The sequence below is a fragment of the Bos taurus genome, chromosome 5 (assembly GCF_002263795.3).
Source record: "Bos taurus isolate L1 Dominette 01449 registration number 42190680 breed Hereford chromosome 5, ARS-UCD2.0, whole genome shotgun sequence".
NCBI classification, from domain to species: Eukaryota; Metazoa; Chordata; class Mammalia; order Artiodactyla; family Bovidae; genus Bos; species Bos taurus.
In genome coordinates this window covers 5,339,252-5,365,619 of record NC_037332.1, presented here as the reverse complement: position 1 = coordinate 5,365,619, position 26,368 = coordinate 5,339,252, and the positions used below count along the sequence as shown (strand labels likewise).

Sequence of the window (26,368 nt, the reverse complement as noted above, 5' to 3'; positions counted from 1 at the left end):
TTGCCAACAAAGGTTCATCTAGTCAAGGCTATGGTTTTCCCAGTGGTCATGTATGGATGTGAGGGTTGGTCTGTGAAGAAAGCTGAGCACCGAAGAATTGATGCTTTTGAACTGTGGTGTTGGAGAAGACTCTTGAGAGTCCCTTGGACTGCAAGGAGATCCAACCAGTCCATTCTGAAGGAGATCAGCCCTGGGATTTCTTTGGAAGGAATGATGCTGAAGCTGAAACTCCAGTACTGTGCCACCTCATGCGAAGAGTTGACTCATTGGAAAAGACTCTGATGCTGGGAGGGATTGGGGGCAGGAGGAGAAGGGGACGACAGAGGATGAGATGGCTGGATGGCATCACTGACTCGATGGACATGAGTCTGAGTGAACTCCAGGAGTTGGTGATGGACAGAGAGGCCTGGCATGCTGCGATTCATGGGGTCGCAAAGAGTCGGACACGACTGAGCGACTGATCTGATCTGATCTGATCTTATTTTTACCTACCTGCTACTTGCATGGATTCCTTGAAATTGAAAAGTTTTTAGATTTTATGTTTATTTTGAAATCATTTCAAACTTAGCAGAAATTTTAATAATAGTACAAAGAAACAATCTCTAAACTCACCTGGATTGACCTGCTTTAAAATTTTTGCTTCATTTACCTTTACTCTCTCTCTCTCTTTTTATTTCTCTACTATTTTAGAGTTAGTTTCAGACATCATACCCCTTTATCTCTTATAGAATGATAGTACCATCATCATTTTCTAGACATTTAACATGGACTATATTCAAATTTTGACATTTGTCCTATTAATGCTTTTGTATCAGTTTATTTTCTCTCTGAACCAGCATCCAGTCCAGGATCTCATACTATATTTTAATCTCCTACATTTGAAACAATTCCTCAGTTTGGTCTTTTATGACATTGCTTTTTTTTTTTTTTTTCCTTTGAGGTATACAAACCAGATGCTTGGGTAGAAACCGCCTTCTATGCTATTTAGTTGAATTAATGGATTCTTATTTTTTTGTTAAGTATGTTATAATCCAGTACCACCCTTATGGCAGAAAGCAAAGAATAACTAAAGAGCCTTTTGATGAAAGTGAAAGAGGAGATTGAAAAAGTTGGCTTAAAGCTCAACATTCAGAAAACTAAGATCATGGCATCTGGTCCCATCACTTCATGGCAAATAGATGGGAAAACAATGGAAACAGTGAGAGACTTTGTGTTTTGGGGCTCCAAAATCACTGCAGATGGTGACTGCAGCCATGAAATGAAAAGACGCTTGCTCCTTGCAAGAAAAGCTATAACCAACCTAGACAGCATATTAAAGAGCAGAGACATTTCTCTGCCAACAAAGGTCTGTCTTGTCAAAGCTATGGTTTTTCCAGTAGTCATGTATGGACATGAGAGTTGGACTATAAAGGAAGCTGAGCACCAAAGAATTGATGCTTTTGAACTGTGGTATTGGAGAAGACTCTTCAGAGTCCCCTGGACTGCAAGGAGATCCAACCAGACTATCCTAAAGGAAATCAGTCCTGAATGTTCATTGGAAGGACTGATGTTGAAGCTGAAACTCCAATACTTTGGCCACCTGGTGGGAAGAACTGACTCATTTGAAAAGACCCTGATGCTGGGAAAGATTGAGGGCAGGAGGAGAAGGGGACGACAGAGGATTAGATGGTTGGATGGCATCACCAACTCAATGGACACGAGTTTGAGTAGGCTCTGGGAGTTGGTGATGGACAGGGAAGCCTGGCATGCTGTAGTCCATGGGGTCACAAAGAGTCAGACATGACTGAGTGACTGAACTATCAGTTCATTCATTATGAAGCTCTACTTGTCCCAGATTAGGTCAGTGGGTGCCCTTAAAGCACCTCCTGAGTCTTTCTGACCTATCTCTTCTATTAGTCTGTTTAGGCTGCCATGACAAAACACTACGGACTAGATGGCTTAAGTAGTAGCAGAAACATCTTTCTCACATCTCTGGAGGCTGGGAATTCCCAGTGCTGGTCTATTTGGTTCCTCATGAGAGCTCTCTTCCTGGCTCACAGATGGCTGCCTTCGCTCTTAATCCTGATGTTGTGGAAAGAGAAATCTAGCATCTCTTTTCTTCTTCTAAGGTCACAAGCCCTATTGGATTAGGGTCCTGTCCTCATGACATCATCTAACCTTTATCAGCTCCTCATAGACCCTAGCTCCAAATGCAATTACCTTGGGGGTTAAGGCTTCAACATATGATTTATGAAGGGACACAGACTTTCTTTCAGTCCCTAACATCTCCTATCATTATTTTGGAGTACTTCCTTCCTTTTCAGGTAACGATACACTGTAAATGCTTCTTGTGTTTCTTTGTCCCAGCCCTCCTTCCTCTAAGTTCTGGTTCCATTTAGCAAGGAATGGTTCTTAGAAACAAGATCTGCAAGGAAGCATTTGTGCAGATCATCTAATGTTGAGCCTCTTCAGACAAAAAATATTGTGAATTGTAAAAAAGTTAGGAAACCTTTCTTGAATTAGAAAGTATGAAGGCATTAGGGTACTTCCTGACGCTTGTCTTAAATGTTCTACTGTTGTTGCTCTTCAGTCACTAAGTTGTGTCTGACTCTTTGCAACTCCATTTTCTGTGGCACACTGGGCTTCTCTGTCCTCCACTAACTCCTGGAGTTTGCTCAAGCTCATGTCCATTGAGTTGGTGATGCTGTCTAACCATCTCATCCTCTGCTGCTCTCTTCTCCTTTTACCTTCAATCTTTCCCAGCATCGGGGTCTTTTCCAGTGAGTCGGCTCTTCGACTCATGTTCTATATACAGTATTATTTTTACGTCCGATCAATTGCAAAGCAATAATATGAGAGCCATATGCCTAGGCTTCATGAAGTGAGGCTCTGTTGAGTACTGAATCAGGATTATAGAGGAATTGAGAACTAGAAAGAGGTCAGGATGCTGGAAGAGGGTACAGAAAATTGTGGGGCACCCACTTTTCAGAAAACTTGTAGGAATCAGCAGACAAACAGCCCCATTTTGAAATAACGACTGTACCATCTAAACTTAACCAGTCATAAAGCTCAGTTGACACTCCGAGGCCAATATGGCCTTAGAGACCATTTGTAGTTTTTAACTTAAGTTTCATCTCAAAGATCCAACTTCTCGGTGTAGGATCAGATTTCCCTGCCTTGCACTGAACTTGGATGATCTTTGTCCATCCTAAATCTTTATATTTTTTATCCTTGCTGATTACTTTTCTTGCCTGGAAAATCCCATGGACAGAGGAGTGTGGTAGGCTGCAGTCCATGGGGTCGCGAAGAGTCAGACACGACTGAGCGACTTCCCTTTCACTTTTCACTTTCATGCATTGGAGAAGGAAATGGCAACCCACTCCAGCGTTCTTGCCTGGAGAACCCCAGGGACGGGGGAGCCTGGTGGGCTGCTGTCTATGGGGTCTCACAGAGTTGGACACGACTGAAGCGATTTAGCAGCAGCAGCAGCAGCTGATTACTTGGGACGAGAGACTTGGTAGGGGCAAAAGGAACCCTGGGACTGGTACTCACTTATTATACACTGTTAGATAACTAATGGACTTACTCTGTGAACCCAAGTCCCTTCTCCTTTCTGGTCTTCCGTTTCCTTATGTGTAGAATGAGAGGCTAAATCTAAATTAGCTCTAAATTCTTTTTTAGCTTTCAAGTTCTCTGAAACCTTCCCTGCCTAAAATCTTTATAGTGTGAATTAAACTTGCAGACGAAGATAAATTAGCAGAGGGGCCAAGTGCCTTACAGACTTCCAGTCTTCAGAGCCCCAGCAAGCCTGCTTATTGGAGTGTGCTTTCTTTTTACAGCTGTGAAGAGAGGAATCAGCATACCAGCTATAACTTCATATGACTAATGGTAACCATGGCGACCACTAAATATTCCTTCCAGACCTTGCATCTGCACAGCTCAGTGAAGCAGAGGAAATAAACGTTGCTGCTTTGAAAAATGATAAAAATAATCAGAACCAGCGACAGGCTTGGAAGGAAAGGAGAGATCTCAAATGTGAAGGTCAAGTCATTTCATCTCATTATCTCTCAGGCCTTTGTCTAATCTCAGGAGGCATTTGATGCCAACTGAATGGATAGGTCACAGGCCCAAGGGATGGAGAATGAGACTTCTGAGGCCCTTGACTAATTTTCAAAGAAGCTTCTGGGGTTCTGACAATTATTTGCTGGATTGGTGTGATGACCCCTATGCTGAAATGCTGAAAATGAACATTAAGGCCACTACAAGAGGCCCCTGGGGCTTATGGTAGTTCTTGATGTCAGGGCATCTTAGTGGTTTAAGGACAAAGTAACGAGAAGACTGGCCAAGGTCAAATGACAGTCAGAGAGCAAGAATATAGGCAGGACAACTGGGCCTCCCAAGCCCTACAGATTAGATGAGAAGAATGGATGATGGGTCGACATCATCTTGGTAAAACAGGGGACAAGCTCCAGAAAGACTAATGCCATGATGCATCCCAGGAGAGTCTCCCAGGAAACGTAAATGATTGGATTACTGTAGAAGAGGGTAGGGTCTCTGAGAAACTGGAGAGCCTATGGCCTGTGTCAAGAGGGCAGCCTATTGTTGCCATGGCAGATCCAGAGCTCTCATTTTTCAAGAGAGGCTATAAATCTGGATTTTTAAAAAATAATTAAATTTCTTAATTGTGTGTATGGGCTGCCATTTTGCATGCTCTGAAATTGCAGTCCCATTTTGAAAATGAAAATAGGAAATGCTAGAGAAATGGGATTCTGTATAATGACCTGTACAATGACCACGAGACCATGAACATTCCAAATACAATCAAGTTGGCCTGGGTCTGTAGTGTCAGGGAGGTCTGTGTGTGTGATGCTCTTAGAAGTTGGCATTTTCGGAATTACAGTGTGCTTGGTTTGGAGACAGAATGTGTCAACAGATGGAAGCGATCTGAATGGCAGGTTTAATGCTTTTGAACTGTGGTGTTGGAGAAGACTCTTGAGAGTCCTTTGAACTGCAAGGAGATCCAACCAGTCCATTGTGAAGGAGATCAGCCCTGGGATTTCTTTGGAAGGAAAGATGCTAAAGCTGAAACTCCAGTACTTTGGCCACCTCATGCGAAGAGTTGACTCATTGGAAAAGACTCTGATGCTGGGAGGGATTGGGGGCAGGAGGAGAAGGGGACGGAAGAGGATGAGATGGCTGGATGGCATCACTGACTTGATGGATGTGAGTCTGAATGAACTCCGGGAGTTGGTGATGGACAGGGAGGCCTGGTGTGCTGCGATTCATGGGGTCGCAAGGAGCCGGACACGACTGAGCGACTGAACTGAACTGGACTGAGGAGGACGCATGCTGCAGTCTGTCTCTGGCAGCAGGGGCGGGGAGCGCCTTTCCCAGCGAGTGGCGAGTCGGTCTTCCTGAAGTGATTCCCCACGGTTCCTTGCCCCTACTGTATTCACCTGAATTCCAGTAGACACATTAGCTCCAAGAACTCTGCCTTGAGCCCTGAGCCTGTCCTGTGCTTTAGGCTACTGTGGAGTCTTTACATAAGTCATACACACAAGGTGGGGAGTGAGGGGACAGAGAGCGCAAGTAGACCACCTGACAGAGGAGAAGAGCCAGCATACATAGAACTGAGTACCGCTCCGTCCGCTGCGTCACCCCACGGGGCACTAGTCTGGGTACTGGGTAACAAAACTTAGCACTTGGGCTCTGGTAGGGAGCAGTGGATTCTTTAGCCCTTTTGAAAAGCATAATTACTTTCCAGATTACAGAATTATTATAGGAAAATCTGAAAACTGGAAAGAAAAAGCTTCTAATCATATCATGAAATAGAGATGAAGAGGTAGTTCACAGATAAGAGAGACCTGTCAATAAAATGTCTTGTTGGAAATTACTTTGGTGCAGTGCTAGCCTCCACGGACCATCCCAGACAAGTTATTATAGAAGTCATGAAACGGAAAGGCTCACAGATTCACTTAATATGCTGGAATAACGTAGCTCATTGAATCAGTTTAAAACCCAGAGTGAGAAGCAGTCAGAGGAAACAGTGCACCCGGGCAGGCGCTTGTGGGCAGAAGGCCCACAGACCCTGCAGCGTGTGCGACACTCTCCGTGTGTCCTGACTGTCTGCCACACCAGCCTTCCTTCCTGGCCATGGGCACCTGCAGGCCAGAGTTTCAGGGAAGCAAGGGGGTTCGGAGGGCTCCCCTGGGGGCTCAGACAGCAAAGAATCTGCCTTCAATGCAGGAGACCCAGGTTCAATCCCCGGGTCAGGAAGATCCCCTGGAGAAAGGAATGGCAACCCACTCCAGTATCCTTGCCTGGAGAATCCCATGACAGAGAAGCCTGGTGGGCTACAGTCCATGGGGTTGCAAAGAGTCAGACATGACTGAGTGACTAACACACACACACACACACACACATGTTCAGGAAGATGGAAGATGCTTAGAACCAGCACAGATTTCCTCTCTGGGAAGGATGCAGTGGCAGGTATACTGAGCACAGCTGCAGCTGCCTGCTAACCTGATGAGCACTTTGTGTTTTTGGGCATTTTCTAGGCAGAGGATAGGTGGGCCAAAATGGAATGATAATGGTCATCACCAGTGTGTGGATAATTTAGGGATGACATGGCCATCAGTCTGGAGATGATATTTGTACCTTATTACAATAATACTTAAGGTTTACTTACGTAGTGTTTGAGCCACTGACACTGGTTGTGGTGGTGGGCATCCTGCCCAAATTTTGGAGACTCTTAACTCTACCAAACAGGGAATGACAGATGGAAGTATATTTACTGCTGCCTTTGTGTGAAGAGAATGTGGTGCTCCTCATGAAATACAGAATGGGCTCAGATAAAAAGTAAGCAGGGTCAGAATGGGTTTAATATAAGGTTTCCCTTTAAGAACTAAAAAGTGTTTATTGATCAGTTGTATCTGACTTTTTGTGACCCCATGGACTGTACCCACCAGGCTCCTCTGTCTTGAAATTCTCCAGGCAAGAATACTGGAGTGGGTAACCATTCCTTTCTCCAGGGGATCTTCCCAACCCAGGTTCCCAGGGATTGAGTCTGGATCTCCTGCATTGCAGGCAGATTATTTACTGTCTGAGCCATCAGGGCCTAAGCCAGCGATATTTTCATGCAGGCATTTAGGTCTGTGAAGACCTCAAACCTGCAGACAAGAGAGTAAGTGTACGCAGTAAGATGAGTGGAGGACAGAAGCCCTCAGAGAAGACCAACATCTAAAGGGCAGATGGAAAAAGAGGGGCATGTGAAGGTGATGGAACAAGGACAGTCAGAACTTGAAGGACCAGGAGACGATGCTGTCACAGAAGCGAGGGTGCTCCGTAAGTCCTGCTGAAGTTAAAGGGGCTGGCCATGAGCTCCCGATGAGAATATCTTCAGGAGGGAGGGAGAAGGCAGATGGCCAAAGTGAAGGCAACATCTGTCGTGCAGGATAGAAGGTGAGGGAGAGGTACTGCGTAATCCTGAGTGCTCTGTCCTGCACGGGGGGAAGAGGGCTGCTGGTGTCGGGAAATCAAAGTGCCGTTTTGCATTATCTTTGAAATCACGTTACTCCACAGTGGGGTCTATAGCCGCCCATCCCTCTACCTGCCCCTTTCTTTCATTCCACACTTCTGAGGGGTTTGCCTATGTGCACATTCTTTTTCAGATGTCTAATTCTGACTCAGAAAATTGCTGGTTTCAACTTTTTTGCCAGATGGCTGAGGAAAGAGCAATTGACTGCTAGTGCTAAATGCCTGTGTCAGAGCCCAAAGCAGCCGATTCCAATTAACATAAAAAGCAGAACAGAGCTCCTAACGTGCAAGTGTAAGATGATGGGATGATGAAACCTCCTCCTGGCTGAGAAAGGAAAACACGCAGCATCCTCTGTCCCCTCAGATGCTGGTCCACGCCACTGGGTTGAAAGGGGGATGTATTCACGAATCAGAGGGGACTGCAGAGCAGTCCCCTCAGAACAACCCCTCGGTTCCTTTCTGTTTGGCGGATAAGGGGTGGTCCTCAAAGTCGCATGTCAGAAATCTTTGCTTTATTTGTTTGGGTGGATGGAGAACAACATTGTTTTCAGCACAACTTCCTGTTTTCTCAAATGAGACATTTCATAGAAGAGAGTGGTACTAATATTTCAGTGGATGACATAGATAAAGAGCTCTTGATTTTTCACATTTTTTAAAAGTCTTTTTGTGGGTAAGATATTTAGAGATGCCAAAATAAAATGAAATATAAAGAGCTAAGGGGATATCTTGTCACTGCCCCATTTCCATCTACTCTTTTTTTTTCTGTCCTTAAGAAATAGTCATTTTAATTATTCTCTTGCTTATTCTTCCAGTATTTCTTTATGCATATGCAAGCATATATGAATTTATATATCTATACTTATATATGTATATATATATATTTATTTCCTTTTTCCCAAAAAAGACAGCATATTATATATATGTTTTATTTTTTGTTACCAAATAATATATTTGGACTCATTAGAGAAAGACCCTGATGCTAGGAAAGACTGAAGGCAAAAGGAGAAGGGGGCAGTAGAGGATAAAGTTGTTGGAGAGTGTCACTGATTCAACGGGCATGCTGCTGCTGCTGCTAAGTCACTTCAGTCGTGTCCGACTCTGCGACCCCATAGACGGCAGCCCACCAGGCTCCCCCTCCCTGGGATTCTCCAGGCAAGAACACTGGAGTGGGTTGCCATTTCCTTCTCCAATGCATGAAAGTGAAAAGTGAGAGTGAAGTCGCTCAGTCGTGTCCGACCCTCAGCGACCCCATGGACTGCAGCCTTCCAGGCTCCTCCATCCATGGGATTTTCCAGGCAAGAGTACTGGAGTGGGGTGCCATCAACGGGCATGAATGTGAGCAAACTCCAGGAGAGAGTGGAGGACAGAGGAGTCTGGGGTGCCACAATCCATGGGGTCGCAGAGTCAGACAGGACTTGGTGACCAAACAACAATAACAAAATATATGTGGAGATCGTTCCACATTAATACACAGAGAGCTCTTTGTTCTTTTTTTTTTTTTTGCTTCCACGCCATATTCTGCTGTATGGCTGTCCCCTATTTTTGGACATTTGGATTGTTTCTAGGTTTTGTTATAACTGTTCTCCGTGGATGGTCCTGTACATAGATCCATGATGTGATGCATGAGAGGATCCATAGGAGAGGTTTCCAGAAGCAGCATCGTAGTTCAAGTGCCTCTGTGATTTTGATGGATGTTGGCAGATGTCCTTCCAGGCAGCCTGACCATTTTACAACTGCCTGGTACAGTGTGAGAGGGCCTGTTCCCTTCAATTTAAGTAATTGGGTGTAGCCAAATTTCTGCTTTTTTTTTTTTGTTTGTTTGTTTTTGTTGGTTTTGGTTAATCTAATGAAATGGTAGCTTAGGGTAGTTTTCATTTGTATTTTCTCATTATTCTTTCTTCAGATAATAGAATATTCTTATTTTTCTTTGTTTTCATGATCTCTTAGAGAATTATGACACAATGATGCAGGGGAAAAAACATCTTTTCAGGGGCTCCACTCTTGGGCTATAAGGACTTCAGGAGACTCCGGGCTCTCTGCCATGTCCTTGTATGTTAGTCTATTACTTCATGTCTCCTTTTAGTGGTTAGTAATCATAATAATAACCAACTTTTATTGAGTATTTACTCTATACTAGGCATGATCCTAAGCACTTTATGTATTAACTCATTTGCTCTTCAAAACAAACCAAAAAACGACTCTATGAAGGAGGGTTGCTGTAATCTCTGTATGTGGAAACTGAGACCCAGAAAGGTTAGTAACCTACCCAGTATCACAAAGGCAGTCTGTCCTAGGGTAAACAGCAGTCCCATTTTACCTGGGATCATCTCAGTTTTATCACTGAAGTTCCCATGTCCCTGAAATCCCTCATTCCTGGTGCAGTTGATCACCCCAGTGATCAACTTTGCGGTATCACTATTAAACTCCTTTGAAGACCAAAGGGACTTGTGTGCTTCTGAGCAGACGAATGGGAGAAGTGATGTTTCCACAGCAGTATGTGTAAGACTTAAATTGCAGTTTCTTAGTTTTATTCAATTAGACTGATGCCAAGGGGAGTAGGAAAAAAGAGGGTAAGGCCATTTCCTCTAACCAGCAGTAGAAATGGCCATAGAAGAGGGCAGTTAATGCAATTACTGTCGTGAAAAACCCGTGTGGAGATCTAGTAAATAATAATTGTCTTGTCACTGTGGTAAGTGAAAAATGTTCACGTGCTACCTCAATTACTCCTCCAAGTAGCCCTATGTGATGGGTAGTAATATCACACCCATTTTACAGAGAAGAGGTTAAGAAACTTCCTGAAGGAAGGTCAACTGATACTCAAGTCTGCCTGCAGAGCCCATGCTTTAAAAAGCATGATTTGTTGTTCAGCAGCTCAGTTGTGTCTGACTCTTTGCGACTCCACGGACTGTAGCACGCCAGGCTTCCCTGTCCTTCACCATCTCCCTTGCTCAAAACTCATGTCCATTGAATTGGTGATATTTTACCTAAATATAAGCACATATTTGATTTTTAACTGGGCTCTTAATGACTATCCGCAGGAAAGACGCTCAGACAAGGAAAGTCTGAATCTTTGGGTTTGCTGCAAGAGATGCTGTTTGTGTTTAAACAGAGCAGCTCATTGATGCAAAATGCCAACAGTGAGGAGTTCCACAGCTCTGGGGAGGATCTGAGGGAAGGAGGCCTTGTGTGAACTTGCCAGCTCTGTGGAGAGCAGCCAGGGAGGTTCTGCTGTCTTTCTGCTGCCGGGAGTGGTGCTGAGTGTGCCTCCCTTCCTCTCTCTGGATTTAGGCACCTTCAGTATAAAATGAAGACAGTTGTTTCTTATGTGCTTCAAAGATAATCTTTTGAAGACCCTTCTAGTTCTAAGATTCACGACTATTCATACAACCCTAATTTTTCAAGCGACTTATCTCTAGGGAAAACAAGGCCTCACTGTAAAAAAGTCTGTATCAAGTGCATTGTATATATAAATTGCTGTAATTCAAGAATGACATTGGTTAGAGGCCTCTGGTAATACAATTTCTAAAACAGCCTCCCAGATTGGGGTTGACATATTCACACCGCTGCTCCTGCCTTTTTTTTTTTTTTCATTGCAAAATAGTTTTTATTTGTTAAATTATCAAATGAGATTATCACACAAAAATAACTATATGGCTAGGCTAAGTGCATGAGGTGCTCAAGTTTTCAGAACATCACAGGTGGGTCGCTGCAGGTTCCCTGTGCCCCCGAAAAAGGGGCACAAAATGTGCTTCCTTCCCCACTGGGCACAGGAAGTTCCCCACTTGGATCAGGGACATGGCCTGTGTGTGGATTCATAGCTCTTCGTGGCCCTAGAGGCTCCTGACCTCTCCCCAAGTTTCTCCACCAGTGGCCTCCTTGGGATCAAAAGATCACTGGCTGGGGGCCTTGGGGCCCTGGGCCTCTTCCCAGGCCTCCTGGTTGACTAAGGCTGCCTTCTTACTCGCCTCGGTGGAAAGTTTCAGAACTTGGCTGAAGCTCCTTCTCAGCTCCCTGAGTTCCCTCATCAGGTCTGATGCCTTCGCGTTTTCTTCTGAGCTGCCGATGCCAAGTTATCCCAGCAGACGGCGTGTGGCCATCTATTCCCGCTGCAACTTGTCTAAGAAGAGCTGCCTGTCTCCATCCGGGTGGACGGTTGCACGGGCAGCTCGTGCTGCACGGTGCCCTGGGCCGTCGCGCATGCCTTGTACTGTTTGGGAAGCGGCTGGCCATGGCCTCAAAGGGGCTCAGGACTGCGACCTGTGCGTCCAGGACATCCGCCAGCTCCCTCTTCCTCTGGCATAGGAGAAGTCTGCTCTTCAGCTCCTAAGTCTTTTTCTGGAGTTTCTCCTTCTCTTTGCACATTAATTGTAGGTTCTGTTCTGCCTGTTCTGCGTAGACAGGCTATTCTCCATCTTCACCATCAGCAGGGTCAGAAGGAACATCTCCGACTCCATCATTCCCATCGCTTTAGAGAGATCTGGGCTCTTTACTTGAAGCAAGGACTGTAGCCCGCCAGGCTCCTCTGTCCATGGAGTTTTCCAGGCAAGAATACTGGAGTGGGCTGCCATTTCCTACTCCAGGGGATCTTCCTGACCTAGGAATTGAACCGTGACTATATACAAAATAGATAACTAATAAGAACCTACAGTATAGTACAGGGGAACTCTACTTAATACTCTGTAATGACCTTGTGGGAAAAGAATCTAAAAAAGAGTGGCTATATGTATATGTACAACTGATTCACTTTGCTGCACACCTGAAACACACCATTGTAAATCAACTATATTGCAATAAAAATTAATTAAAAAATAATGAAATGGTCTCCCAAAGATGCCCTGTCCCTGGTCCCTAGAACCCATGAATGTGATAAGATTTCCCTGCTTGTTATGTTACATTGCACAGTTGATCCTAAAATAAGGAGGTCATACAGGATTATCTGGTAGGCCCATTGTAATCACAAGAGCTCTTAGAAACAAAGAGCTTTCTTTGGCCGGTGGCAGATGAGGCCAAAGTAGGAGACAGGATAGTGGGAGAGATTAAAAGCGCAGAGGAGCACTGGACACAGCATTGTTGGCTTTGGGGATGGAAAAATACTTGTGCCAAGGGATGTGGGCAGCCTTTAGGAGATGAGAACAGCTCCTGGCTGACAGCTGGTAAGGGACCAGGGACTTCAGTCCTACGAGTGCAAGGAAATGAATTCAGCCAATAGTTTGAATAAGGAAGTGAATTCTTCTCTAAAGCCACTAGATAACCTCCCAGCCTGAACACACCTTGATTTCAGTCTCTTGAGACCCTGATCAGAGAACCAGTGAAAGTGCACTTGGCTTTCTAACCTGCAGAACTGTGAGGTGAAAAATGGATGTTGCTATAAGCTGCTCAATTTGTGGTCTTCTGTTAGATCAACAGATAACCAATGCATGTCCCCATCCATATTTCCTAGAATCCTCATCTTCTGCCTTGAAAGTGAAGTGAAAATGTGAGTCTCTCAGTCATGTCAAAGTCTTTGTGACCCCATGGACTGTAACCCGCCAGGCTCCTCTGTCCATGAAACTTCCCAGGCAAGAATACTAGAGTAGGTTGCGATCCCCTTCTCCAGGGGATCTTCCCGACCCAGGAATCAAACCTGGATCTCCTGCATTGCAGGTGGATTCTTTACTGTCTGAGCCACCAGGGAAGCCCCTTAAATTAGAACCCAGCATGACCTAGATTATACCCCTGAAATTAGAACCCGGCATGGCCTGGGCGTACTTGTGGGTTATCCCACTTAAGTGCTACCTTAACACCGGATCATGTCACATTGTATTATCCTTGGCTGCTCATTACTTGTCTCTTCCATTGGGTTATAAAGCCCTTAAGGAGAGTAGTGTGTCTCGTTGAAACTTCTGTGCATACCTCAGGGCCTTGATATATAGGGATTTCTCAACCAGCACTTGAATGAAAATGAGATATTAACCTATTCCCAGCATGGTAGTTAGCATCCATGGATGCTTTTATTGTTATGTGGATTATACCAGAGACTTTTAATGACTTTCTTAAAAAAAAAAAAAAAAAATCTCATAATCAGAAACCTTGCCATCAAGGAAAACCACTGGTTGAAATGTAAAAGAGCAAATTTAAGCTCTGACTACATTTCTAACAAGCAGAGTATTTATGGTAATTTTATCAATTAATGTTTTCTCCAAAGCACTATAGCTTCAGGAAGCAAAATAACAGTACCTATTACATACTAAAAACCAAGCTGCAGGGCTAGCATAGCTATATAATTTTTCAGGATCAACCATTCTTACTAATTTTTATTGTCTTCAGTGCAGTGAATTCAGTTGTTATATTTTCTGGTTCCCAATAACCAAAAATGTTTTGACTCCATTTCTAAGTTTCAAAAAACTTTAAAAAAATGTCTGTTAGTTGAAAGGAGAACATAAGACTTATGGGAAATCCAGATTCTTTTTATTGGCCTAGAGTTGATGTGAAGATGTGGGGACAGAGCTGAAGTAGTATAATGGAGTCCTAAGTGACATGAGACTAAGATTAGAACTGGAGTCATTGTTGTGAAGAGTCAAAATTATACCAGACGCTGGAGTTGAAACAGTGAAGTAGTAATGGAAAAGAAATATCAAGATCAATAGCTAAAAACAGAACAGGACTAAGGTTTTGAATGGCAGATTGGTGCTTGGTATATATCATAAGAGTGAGTATTCTGTGTGGACATACAGCATATTAGTTATGTCCTTAGGAAGCTCAAGTCCTAAACATGTATTAGCTAGTCCTGAAGCAGTGTGTGTGTGTGTGTGTGTGTGGAGGGTGAAAGACAGGCAATTCATGGACAGGTGTCCATGCAAGTTGGAGCTGAGTGGGAAGATGTTTTTGAATGAAAAAACAAATTGTATATGGATACAAGTTGATTCCTGCTTCTTATAGTGAGTTCTGCAACTTTTATCTAAACAGATTACTCTTGACAAACTTGTGGACTAGAAGGAATGTTTTTGATGTGAAGTGTTATTTTTTGCTGTGGGAAAAAGAAGGTCTTTGGTAAAACTAGGGATGTGACTCTTGGGCTCAATTCAGGAAAGTACATACCCCGGCAGCACAGCTCTAACACCTGCTCAGTCGGTGTTTCGGAGTCTTCTGCTACCCTAGTAGTACTCTACAGTGCTTCAGACCTGATGCTGAAATTTTTGGGGTCATCTCTGTAAATAATAAAGTCCCACCCTGTAGACTGCACCTCAGTATGTATTATGTCTAGTTGGAAAATCTACGGACATTGCACAACTTTCTTCTCTCCCTTTGGGTTTCTTCCAACACCAGGTCATGGCCCATTTTTCTCTTAAAAAATAGTTGGAAGGAGCTGAGTTTAGTTTTAATTGCAAAAATTGGTGCTTTCATGGGTAAACGTCACCGATATTATTGATCAGATGGAACTGTTTTTATTCCTGATAAGAAGTTAGGAGCCAGTGGCGTGAGAGCTTTGGCTGGAACTTTGAAATCTCTTAGGTCCTAGGAATAGGCTCAGCAAGCCAGATACTGGTCTTTTTCTCTGGGTGCAGGGTTCATTTTTTATTTGTGCCGGAAGTTGTTCTTTGGTGTTTTAAATTCATGCTATTGTGCTTTGATTACAGTAAGAACTTCATTGCTGTTAATTATTGATGAAGGGGATGATGGCGATGTAATCTCATGAGACCAGGTGCCTTAACAGGCTTTCAGCTTTGTTCCCCATTCCCACTCAACCTAGCATGGCTTTCTCCTGGTGTTTTCTATGTTATCAACGTCTCAGATCATTAGAGAGAAATGCAAATTAAAAAAGCTTACCAGAAATTGTCCAGTGCCTGACTTCATAAAGTAACTGTCTTGTGGGATCCTGGGGTGCCACTCCGTGTCTGATCGGACACGTTTTGTCTACCTGGAGTGGTCGGTAACTGAAAGCATTGCTAGGGAATCTTAATACTTTGCTTTTGGGTTATTATTTACTGTAATATGTAAAATTTAACCACTTCAGTGTCTGATATCAAAGGTAGTCCACCATTTGCCAAATACTGTGTTAAACGCTAAAAACAGATCAGTAAAGAAAACAGACAAGTTCTCGGAGGACTTATATTTTAATCAGAAAGACAGGCCGTAATTAAATAAAGCAAGAGATAAGTACTCTTAAGATAAAAAAGAAGCCACTGGGAAGCAGAGGGGTTAGTCACTAAAGCATTGTGAATTCCTAAGAAGGTGGGTAAAAATCTATCTATGATAATCATAATAAAATAAGGTACAGTAGTAGGGCATGTGGAGAAGGCAATGGCAACCCACTCCAGTGTTCCTGCCTGGAGAATCCCAGGGACGGGGGAGCCTGGTGGGCTGCCGTCTATGGGGTCGCACAGAGTCGGACATGACTGAAGTGACTTAGCAGCAGTAGGGCATATGGCTACAGAGCTTTTGAGAAATTGCTGTTTACTACAATGGCTTGCTTCTTCCTTCAGCTTTTCCTTTCATTCTTTTTTAAAGTTTTCCTATTTATCTTAGAATTGATCCAATCTAATTTCCTTCACTTATGTAGGAGAAGAAATTGTGGCTCAGAGAAGTTACCTGACTTACTCTGGGTTTTGCAGCTAGTTACAGCTAATTATAAGTAGCTAGTGCTCACCCCTGTGGATTTCCAATGAATCTCTGTGCATCTCTGTGCTTCTAATTTATAAAATTCCAAATCTGGACTTTTATGGTCTCAGTAATGTGTCTCCTTTGCAGTAGTTTTTTCTTTTTTTTAAAAATCTTAGTAGTACTTATCACTTGCTTTATTTAATTATTGCTTGTCTTTCTAATTAAAATATAAATGCTATGAGACTTTATCTATTTTCTATACTGATGTATCTCAGGATAGCCTGATATATCACAAGTTCTCCAGGCTCCAGGGCTTAACCTTCTATTTAATACCTAATGACAATTTACAGGCCCCCTTTGCACTCCCAAATTATCAAAAAATCTAGCCTTTAATGGGCTCTCAAGTCTGGCTTCATGTTCTAGGCTTTTCTGTGGGTGGACTCGGGAGATTTCACAACTGCTTGTCCTGGCTGCTGAGAATCTCTCAGTGTGGACACAGTTCGCTTTCTCAGCCCTTCTAAGACCAGGCTACCTAGTTTACAAAACTTTACCAATGATTTGAGGATGACCGAAGAGAATTACTCTGCAGAAAAGAAAAGTAACCTGAAAGCTAGCTATCACTAGAGTTCATTGGTCAAGCCACTCAAAAGAGGCCTCTTACTGTTCTCTTAATCTTTCACACTTCCTCTAAGCCCTGCTGCCATGTTGCAGGGACCTTAACAAATCTGGTCAGGATTTGTTGGACGGATGCACAGAGAAGCCTGGCAGGCTACAGTCCAGGGGGTCACAAAGAGTCAGCCGCGGCTGAGCGCATGCGCGCCATCCTGTACGGTAGTAGCCTTTGACCGCGTCTCCCCTGCCTGGCCTAATGGCCCAGGCCATCGGGTCTCCATTGGCTCTAGAGAGTTATGGAAGTCCCTTCTTCTCCCAGAGAGCACTTCAGTCCACGTTGATGACAGCCTTTGACGAAATCGTACAGAGCAGTTTACTCTTCATGGTCTCATGTTTTCCATGCTGGACTTGAATTTAGGGTTTCTTTTCACATAATCAAATGCTCTAAGAATTTTATCCAAGACAAAAGAGGATCCCTTGCCCACTCACTATGAATGATGCCTCCACTTCTGGCTAAATTTTAAAAATATAAAACTAGCAGAAAAAACTCGTTGGCATCTTTGAAATAACTATCTTACATACTTAACAACCAGCTATCACAATTTCAGCCTTACCACGTCAGGTTTCTGAACAGCTTCTTATATGACTTCTAGAAATTCTCCACTTCTTCTGGGCTAGTTGCCTCCCGTCACCATCTTCAAAACTTGTTTCAAAACCCAATCATTTTTGGAAGCCTGGTTAGCCCTACATCCTTTTAATCAACACTTTATTCTTAGCACTTATGTGTTCAGTTTGTGTGAGGACATTTGGCCACATTTCATCATTTGTACCTGTGTATTCTCCCAGTTAGAACAAAGAACACAAACGCTTTAAAGACAGATACTTTAAGAACCCTTCTCTCTCTGTTTGACAACAATGCCTATTTAGTATTCAACAAATACAACATTGTCTTGTCGGACTGAAATCTCCTGTTTACCCCCAAACACTGCCAAAGGCCTTATTAGATTTACTGCGTTGCTTTCTGTTGTGACAGTGTCTTTCATTTCACCTTCACTGAATTTGTCCCAAGTTCAGTAGCCACGGCTTGTTGTATGGATTTGGCCATGCCATCCAAGTAAAATGCCCATTCAAGAGGTTGTTTAATCTCACTTGACATGAGAAAATGTAATCTTCAAATTTCATACTATGATTTTCTATTGCATAGCCCAAGGGGGAAATAGCATGCTGAAATTCCAGAGAGGGAACTGAGGCCAGGGTGTCACATCAGCAGTGCTTTTTGTAGGTGGGGGGGGGGGGGGTGGGTGCTGGTGGTCTTAACTGGCAGTGCGTGCATGCGTGCTCAGTCTACATCCAACCCTTGGTCAGACCATGGACCGTAGCCCGCCAGGTTCCTCTGTCCATTGGATTTTCCAGGCAAGGATATTGGAGTGGGTTGCCATTTCCAGCACTGGGAGTCCTCCTGATCCAGGATTGAACCCACGTCTCCCGCATCTCCTGCGTTGCAGGCAGATTCTTTACTGTTGAGCCACTAGGGAAGCCTAACTAGACAGAAAATGAAAGTGAAAGTCGCTCAGTCGTGTCTGACTCTTTCAGACCATGGACTATACAGTCCATGGAATTCTCCAGGCCAGAATACTGGAGTGGGTAGCCCTTCCCTTCTCCAGGGGATCTTCCCAACCCAGGAATTGAACTGGGATCTCCTGTATTGTAGGTGGATTCTTTACCAACTGAGATTTCAGGGAACTGGGCAGAGGGAACTGTAATTAGAGATTGAAAAGGTGGTGGAGGGAAGTGTATATGCAAAAGGAGAACACCTACTGGTGGGTCTTCTTGAAAGAAGGAAGATGAGCTAAGGAAGGGAAGCTGAGAAACCTGGGCCACTATAGCCTCAGGCCCCACTGTGGCCTGAAAAACACCCAACACACAAGGAGGAGGTGGAGAGATGGAGTCAAGGAGTGAGGACTAAATTTTGCAGGTCCACACTGAGATGGAGAAGTAGCTGAACTCAGTGTCTGTGTTATTGAAATTTTTTAAGTCAATAAAATAAAATGGTAACATATCTAATAAATGTCCTTATCCACCCCAGTGCTTAGCCCCACTCTACCTTTTTTGAATACCATGTAAAAATTCAAGGAACTTTGATTTTCCAGTGTTTGGATTCATAATTATGCTATTTGATAGTTATATTACTTACTCTAAGGTTTTTCTTATCAGAAGAAGGATATATATTTCTGATTAGGAATAAACAAAATTAATTCATGATAGAAATCTAAGACCTTCACATCTACAGTGGTTTTCGTGTTAAGCAAAACTACTTCTCTGGGTGTCAAAACATGTGCTATACATAATTGATGCAATTGACACATAGCTCACAGAATCCAGAGATCTATTTAGAGCCAAATATTTTAGGTTCTGGCTTTCCCTGGTGGCTCAGTGGTAAAGAATCCACCTGCAATGCAGGAGACATGGGTTCGATCCCTGGGTCAGGAAGATCCTCTGGAAGGAGGGCTCGGCAAGCCACTCCAGTATTCTTGCCTGGAGAATCCCATGGACAGAGGAGACTGGCAGGCTGCGGTCCATGGGGTCACAAAGAGTCAGATACAGCTGAAGCGATAGAACATGCTAGCATCTTAGGTTCCAACCCCACCTCTACTCTTACTTAACTTAGTCATGTAAGTTCCTTAGCCTCTTGAAGTCTCATTTTCCGTTTTAAATGAGACTGGTGATAAAAGTATTTATCTTATAGGAGTGCTGAGAGTTTAAAATGAGTCAGTATGTATAAATGCTCATAGAAGAATGCCTGGCATACAGCGCCAAATAAATGTTCATTATTATTTTAATTATACTCCTATTTTCTTCTTTTGCAGTGAGTTCATGTTGAGGTGCTTAAAGGTGTAGATTTCATTGTTAATCAACTTTACAAATACAAAAGCTGAACTTTTTTTTCTTAAGAATATATGTGTTTGTCCTATAGCTGATTCATGTTGGTGTTTGACAGAAAACAACAAAATTCTGTAAAGCAATTATCCTTTAATTAAAAAAATAACTAAAAAAAAAAAAAAAAAAAAATGTGTATGCCCAGCAGTGGGATTGCTGGGTTGTATGGGAGTTCTATTTCCAATTTTTTTAGGAATCTCCACACTGTTCTCCATAGTGGCTGTACTAGTTTGCATTCACACCAACAGTGTAAGACGGTTCCCTTTTCTCTGCACCCTCTCCAGCATTTATTGCTTGTAGACTTTTTGATAGCAGCCATTCTGACTGGTGTGAGATGGTACCTCATTGTGGTTTGCATTTCTCTGATAATGAGTGATGTTGAGCATCTTTTCATGTGTTTGTTAGCCATCTGTATGTCTTCTTTGGGGAAATGTCTGTTTAGTTCTTTGGCCCATTTTTTGATTGGGTCATTTATTTTTCTGGAATTGAGCTGCAGGAACTGCTTGTGTATTTTTGAGATTAATTCTTTGTCAGTTGGCTCGTTTGCTATTATATTCTCCCATTCTGAAGGCTGTCTTTTCACCTTGCTTATAATTTCCTTCGTTGTGCAAAAGCTTTTAAGTTTAATTAGGTCCCATTTGTTTATTTTTGCTTTTATTTCCATTACTCTGAGAGGAGGGTCATAGAGGATCCTGCTGTGATTTACTGAGGAAACCAGAACTGAAATAGACATGTGTACCCCAGTGTTCATCTCAGCACTGTTTACAATAGCTAGGACATGGAACCAACCTAGATGTCCATTGGCAGATGAATGGATAAGAAAGCTGTGGTATATATACACAATGGAATATTACTCAGCCATTAAAAAGAATGCATTTGAACCAGTTCTGATGAAGTGGATGAAACTGGAGCCTATTATACAGAGTTAAGTAAGTCAGAAAGAAAAACACCAATACAATATATTAACGCATATATATGGAATTTAGAAAGATGGTAACAATGACCCTATATGCGAGACAGAAAAGAGACCCAGATGTAAAGAACAGACTTTTGGACTCTGTGGGAGAAGGCGAGGGTGGGATGATTTGGGAGAATGGCATTGAAACATGTATATTATCATATGTGAAACAGGTCGCCAGTCCAGGTCCGATGCATGAGACAGGATGCTTGGGGCTGGTACACTGGGATGACCCAGAGGGATGGGATGGGGAGGGAGGTGGGAGGGGCTTCAGGATGGGGGACACATGCACACCCATGGCTGATTCATGTCAATGCATGGCAAAACCACTATAATATTGTAAAGTAATTAGCCCCCAATTAAAATAAATTAATTAAAAAAATGTGTATGTGACATACATATGGATGCTTGTGTGTATATTTATTTGTGCACATACATATGGTGATGTTTAAGTGTCTGCTAGTTTATTTTCACAATACTCAACAATGGATTAAATTTTCTTCTTTGGTAGTTCTGAAAATATTCTACCCATGGGGCAAGGTCTTTCTCAAAGTAACCACCATGGATAGAATGTAATTCAAATGCGGGAGCAATTTCAGTGAAGGTGTGAGCCCACAGACTTCCTTTTATATTAGGGCCAAAGGAACAATATGACTTTCTCTTTGTTATATTTCAAATGCATCTCAAGCTGTACTGGGAATATCACTGTAAAATAAAGAGGATCTTGCAATTCAGCACCTCCTACACACAGCTAATTAAACAGAAAGAGAGGCAAGGAGCAGACAAGAATCAAGCTCATAAATATTCCACATTTTTATTAATAACATACAAATGAGCTTAATTAAAGCTGCCTTTTCTGTGAGTAACAATCTCACACAGTTTGTTCCCTTGTCCAGGGAGTGAGTGGAAGTGTCCTGGAATTTTAATATGAGGAGATTGCTTTTGGCTTAACAGACTTCTCTAGTCACTGTTTTTTAGTCTTTCAGAAAAACTGTAGCTGTTTTCCCAGTTTCTAGGATCCAAGTGATGAAATGAAAGACCCGCTTTCCTCTGAGCTCTAGATAAGTCTGGCCACTTAAAACCTTTCAAATCAAATCCGTGTAATTCACAAAGGTCTCATTTGGGTCTCTGTATATCATCTATTCTCATTGACCCCTTGTTGTACTGACTCAGATTTGTGAGTATATATTTTCCTGTGATTATTTCTATTTTATTAAAAATTGTTTTTGTTTTTGGCTGCACTGGGTGTTTTTTGCTGTGCAAGGGCTTTCTCTAGTTGCAGTGAGAGGGGGCTATTCTCTAGTTATGGTGGTTTCTTTTGTTGCAGAGCGTGGGCTCTAGGATGTTTGGACTTCAGTTCGAGCATGGGCTTAGTGGAGACTTCCTGGATGAGGGATTGAACTTGTGTCACCTGCCACCCATGTCCCCTGGCCACCACCATATTCTTAACCACTGAGCCACCAGGGACGTCCCCATGATTGTTTTTAAAAAGTCTGTTTGCCTCCCTAGGTACAAGCTCCTGAGATCAAGGACTCCGTGGATCTTGTTCACGTTTCATTTCCAATGCTAAGCTCCCTTCTGATGTGTGGTTGGTTCTTTGTGATTTGGTGTGTGTGTGTTAGGAGTTTGTAACTGATTCTTCTTTTTATAATTGCAAAATAATTGACACACAATGCAATTAAAATTTTAAAGTGCATATTTTCATGTGTTTTGACAAACATATGGAGTCATGTAATTTTTACCAGGATCAAGATAAAGAACAGTTCCATCACTTTTAAAGTTCTCTCCTTCCTCTGTGCCGTCAATCCCTTACTTTGCTTTCATCCCCAGCTCCTGGAAATCAATTTGTTTTCTGTTCCTATAGTGTTGCCTTTTCTAGAATATCATATAAATGGTCTCATACAGTGGGTAGTCTTTTGTGCCTGTCTTCTTTCCCTTAGCATAATGCTTTTGAAATCCATCCATGTTGTTTTGTATATTAGTAATTTGCTCCTTTTTAAAACTGAGAAGAAATAGATTCTTAATAATTATTTGTTGACTATGTAAAAAGGAATACAGATCTAGAAGAAACATCTGCTAACAGATTAATTGAGAAATTGTAAGCATCTTTATCCAAAGGAATTGCTGATTGCCTGGATAATATGTCAATTATCTTTTAATGGTAATCCTAGGTTTTAATACTAGGTCTTGTTTTTATCTTTAGATTTCTTAATGGAGTAGTTTTCCAGGATAATTAGAATGTTTAAGTACCATCCCTAGTGGAAATGAAGTCATAATCTGTTTCTGTGTTACCATGGACTTAGCATCTAGATATTGTTCCATGAAATCTCCAGCGGGGTACCTGCCATACACATGAGGGAGGCTCACATCTTCAGTGTGGATTATTGGGCATTGAACTTTCCAAAGTAAAAATTTAATGTTTCAGCTAAAAATGTGTGATAATAATTATATTATCCAAATATTATCCAAACATCCAAATAATTTTATTTGGATGTTTGACAGGAGAATTTAAAATAGATTGTTTGCCCAAGCTTAGCCTTAGAAAAATAAAAAATTAATATTGGATCCTTCCTAAAAATTTGATCTTGAATCCTTGAAGAGTATTTTCCTCATACTTACCTGGACTATAATAAGGAGAACTTTGATACTTTGAGGAGTGCTGAGTCACTGAGATGAGAGGAAAATCAGGTCTGTCTTTTCTAATGACATAAAAGGTCAAGGAGAGACAAAATGTAAAAGGAGACAGGATGAGATGAAGAATGAGATCTGGAATCAGTATATTAGTCAAGTGATTTAACCTCTTGTGACAGTGATATTTTCTGATAAAATTGGGGTAAGTCATGAAATCCTGCCTATCTCTCAGGTTGCTGATTTTTTTTTTTTTTTTTTTACATTTTCAGTGTAATCACAAATGCAGCTAGCAACTACCTTCTATGAGATTGCCTGCTCTTTTCCTAGAGACAGTCCTGTATGGTATCTGAACATGTTGCCTTCTTCTCTAACTCAGCAGTAGAAATCACTGCGGGGAAAACTCTTCATTTACTGTTTGCATACATGTCTCCATTAGCACATAGGAATCCTTTTCTTAATTTTTATTTTCAGTATATTAAATTTACTCATAAAAACATTCTAAAAATGTACAATTTTTCCTTTCCAACAAAGTATAATAAAACATCTTACTATATTTTATTATAAACAGAATAGTTGACATCTACATTTCAAATCAAATTAGCAGAATATTGAATATGTACAAAACTGTATCTTTTTAAATATAAAATTACATGCAATTTTGTAGAATTGACATAAAAGGATGGCTCAATAATGGGAGAATTTTCCTTCATTCCTAAAAAGAAAATATGTCCAATGGAAGCTGTGAAGATTCTTGAGTACAAGAGGAAGAAAGTACAGAAATCTTGTTATTTAAAAAAAAAAAATTGATTTTAACTCAAAAAGTATATGTGACAATATACGAGTTTAGTCTGTGGAATTCTCTGTATTTGGTATGGAAAATGATTAAATGCGTGGTAATTTTCTTAGTATCTTTCTTTTTACTTATTATTTACCAGGCACTGTGCTAAGATGTGACATGCATTATCTCATTTAGCCTTCACTCTCAATTATAGGGGAATGGAATGCAAAAGTAGTAAGTCAAGAAGCACCTGGAGTAACAGGCAAATTTGGCCTTAGAGTACGGAATGAAGCGGGGCAAAGGCTAATAGAGTTTTGCCAAGAGAACGCACTGGTCATAGAAAACACCCTCTCCCAACAACATAAGAGAAGACTCTCCACATGGAAATCACCAGAAGGTCAACACCGAAATCAGATTGATTATATTCTTTGCAGTCAAGGATGGAGAAGCTCTATACAGTCAGCAAAAACAAGACCAGGAGCTGACTGTGGCTCAGATCATGAACTCCTTATTGCCAAATTCAGACTTAAATTGAAGAAAGTAGGGAAAACCACTAGACCATTCAGGTATGACCTAAATCAAATCCCTTATGATTATACAGTGGAAGTGAGAAATAGATTTAAAGGACTAGATCTGATAGAGTACCTGATGAACTATGGATGGAGGTTCGTGACATTGTACAGGAGACAGGGATCAAGACCATCCCCATGGAAAAGAAATACAAAAAAGCAAAATGGCTGTCTGAGGAGGCCTTATAAATAGCTGTGAAAAGAAGAGAAGTGAAAAGCAAAGGAGAAAAAGAAAGACATAAGCATCTGAATGCAGAGTTCCAAAGAATAGCAAGGAGAGATAAGAAAGCCTTCTTCAGCGATCAATGCAAAGAAATAGAGGAAAAAAACAGAATGGGAAAGACTAGAGATCTCTTCAAGAAAATTAGAGATACAAAAGGAACATTTCATGCAAAGATAGGCTCAATAAAGGACAGAAATGGTATAGAGCTAACAGAAGCAGAAGATATTAAGAAAAGGTGGCAAGAATACACAGAAGAACTGTACAAAAAAGATCTTCATGACCTAGATAATCACGATGGTGTGATCACTCACCTAGAGTCAGACATCCTGGAACATGAAGTCAAGTGGGCCTTAGAAGGCATCACTACAAACAAAGCTAGTGGAGGTGATAGAATCCCAGTTGAGCTATTTCAAATCCTGAAAGATAATGCTGTGAAAGTGCTGCACTCAATCTGCCAGCACATTTGGAAAACTCAGCAGTGGCCACAGGACTGGAAAAGGTCAATTTTCATTCCAATCCCAAAGAAAGGCAATGCCAAAGAATGCTCAAACTACTGCACAATTGCACTCATTTCACATGCTAGTAAAGTAATGCTCAAAATTCTCCAAGCCAGGCTTCAGTAATACGTGAACCGTGAACTTCCAGATGTTTAAGCTGGTTTTAGAAAAGGCAGAGGAACCAGAGATCAAATTGCCAACATCTGCTGTATCATCAAAAGGGCAAGAGAGTTCCAGAAAAACATCTATTTCTGCTTTATTGACTATGCCAAAGCCTTTGACTGTGTGGATCACAATAAACTGTGGAAAATTCTTCAGGAGATGGGAATACCAGACCACCTGACCTCCCTCTTGAGAAATCTATATGCAGATCAGGAAGCAACAGTTAGAACTGGACATGGAACAAGAGACTGGTTCCAAATAGGAAAAGGAGTATGTCAAGGCTGTATATTGTCACCCTGTTTATTTAACTTATATGCAGAGTATATCATGAGAAACACAGGGCTGGAAGAAGCACAAACTGGAATCAAGATTGCCGGGGGACATATCAATAACCTCAGATATGCAGATGACACGACCCTTATGGCAGAAAGTGAAGAGGAACTCAAAAGCCTCTTGGTGAAAGTGAAAGTGGAGAGTGAAAAAGTTGGCTTAAAGCTCAACATTCAGAAAATCAACATCATGGCATCCGGTCCCATCACTTCATGGGAAATAGATGGAGAAACAGTGGAAACAGTGTCAGACTATTTTTTTGGGCTCCAAAATCACTGCAGATGGTGATTTTAGCCATGAAATTAAAAGACGCTTACTCCTTGGAAGGAAAGTTATGACCAACCTAGATAGCATATTCAAAAGCAGAGACATTACTTTGCCAACAAAGGTCCATCTAGTCAAGGCTATGGTTTTTCCAGTGGTCATGTATGGATGCGAGAGTTGGATTCTGAAGAAAGCTGAGCACTGAGGAATTGATGCTTTTGAGCTATGGTGTTGGAGAAGACTCTTGAGAGTCCCTTGGACTGCAAGGAGATCCAACCAGTCTATTCTAAAGGAGATCAGTCCTGGGTGTTC

The 26,368-nt window shown here is 42.0% G+C and overlaps 1 pseudogene; it reads right to left on the bottom strand.

Annotated features, from left to right (window-relative positions):
- Nucleotides 1-10,247: 10,247 nt before the first annotated feature.
- On the bottom strand, nucleotides 10,248-16,977 carry LOC112446833 (HAUS augmin-like complex subunit 8; annotated as a pseudogene).
- Between the last annotated feature and the right edge of the window lie 9,391 nt (nucleotides 16,978-26,368).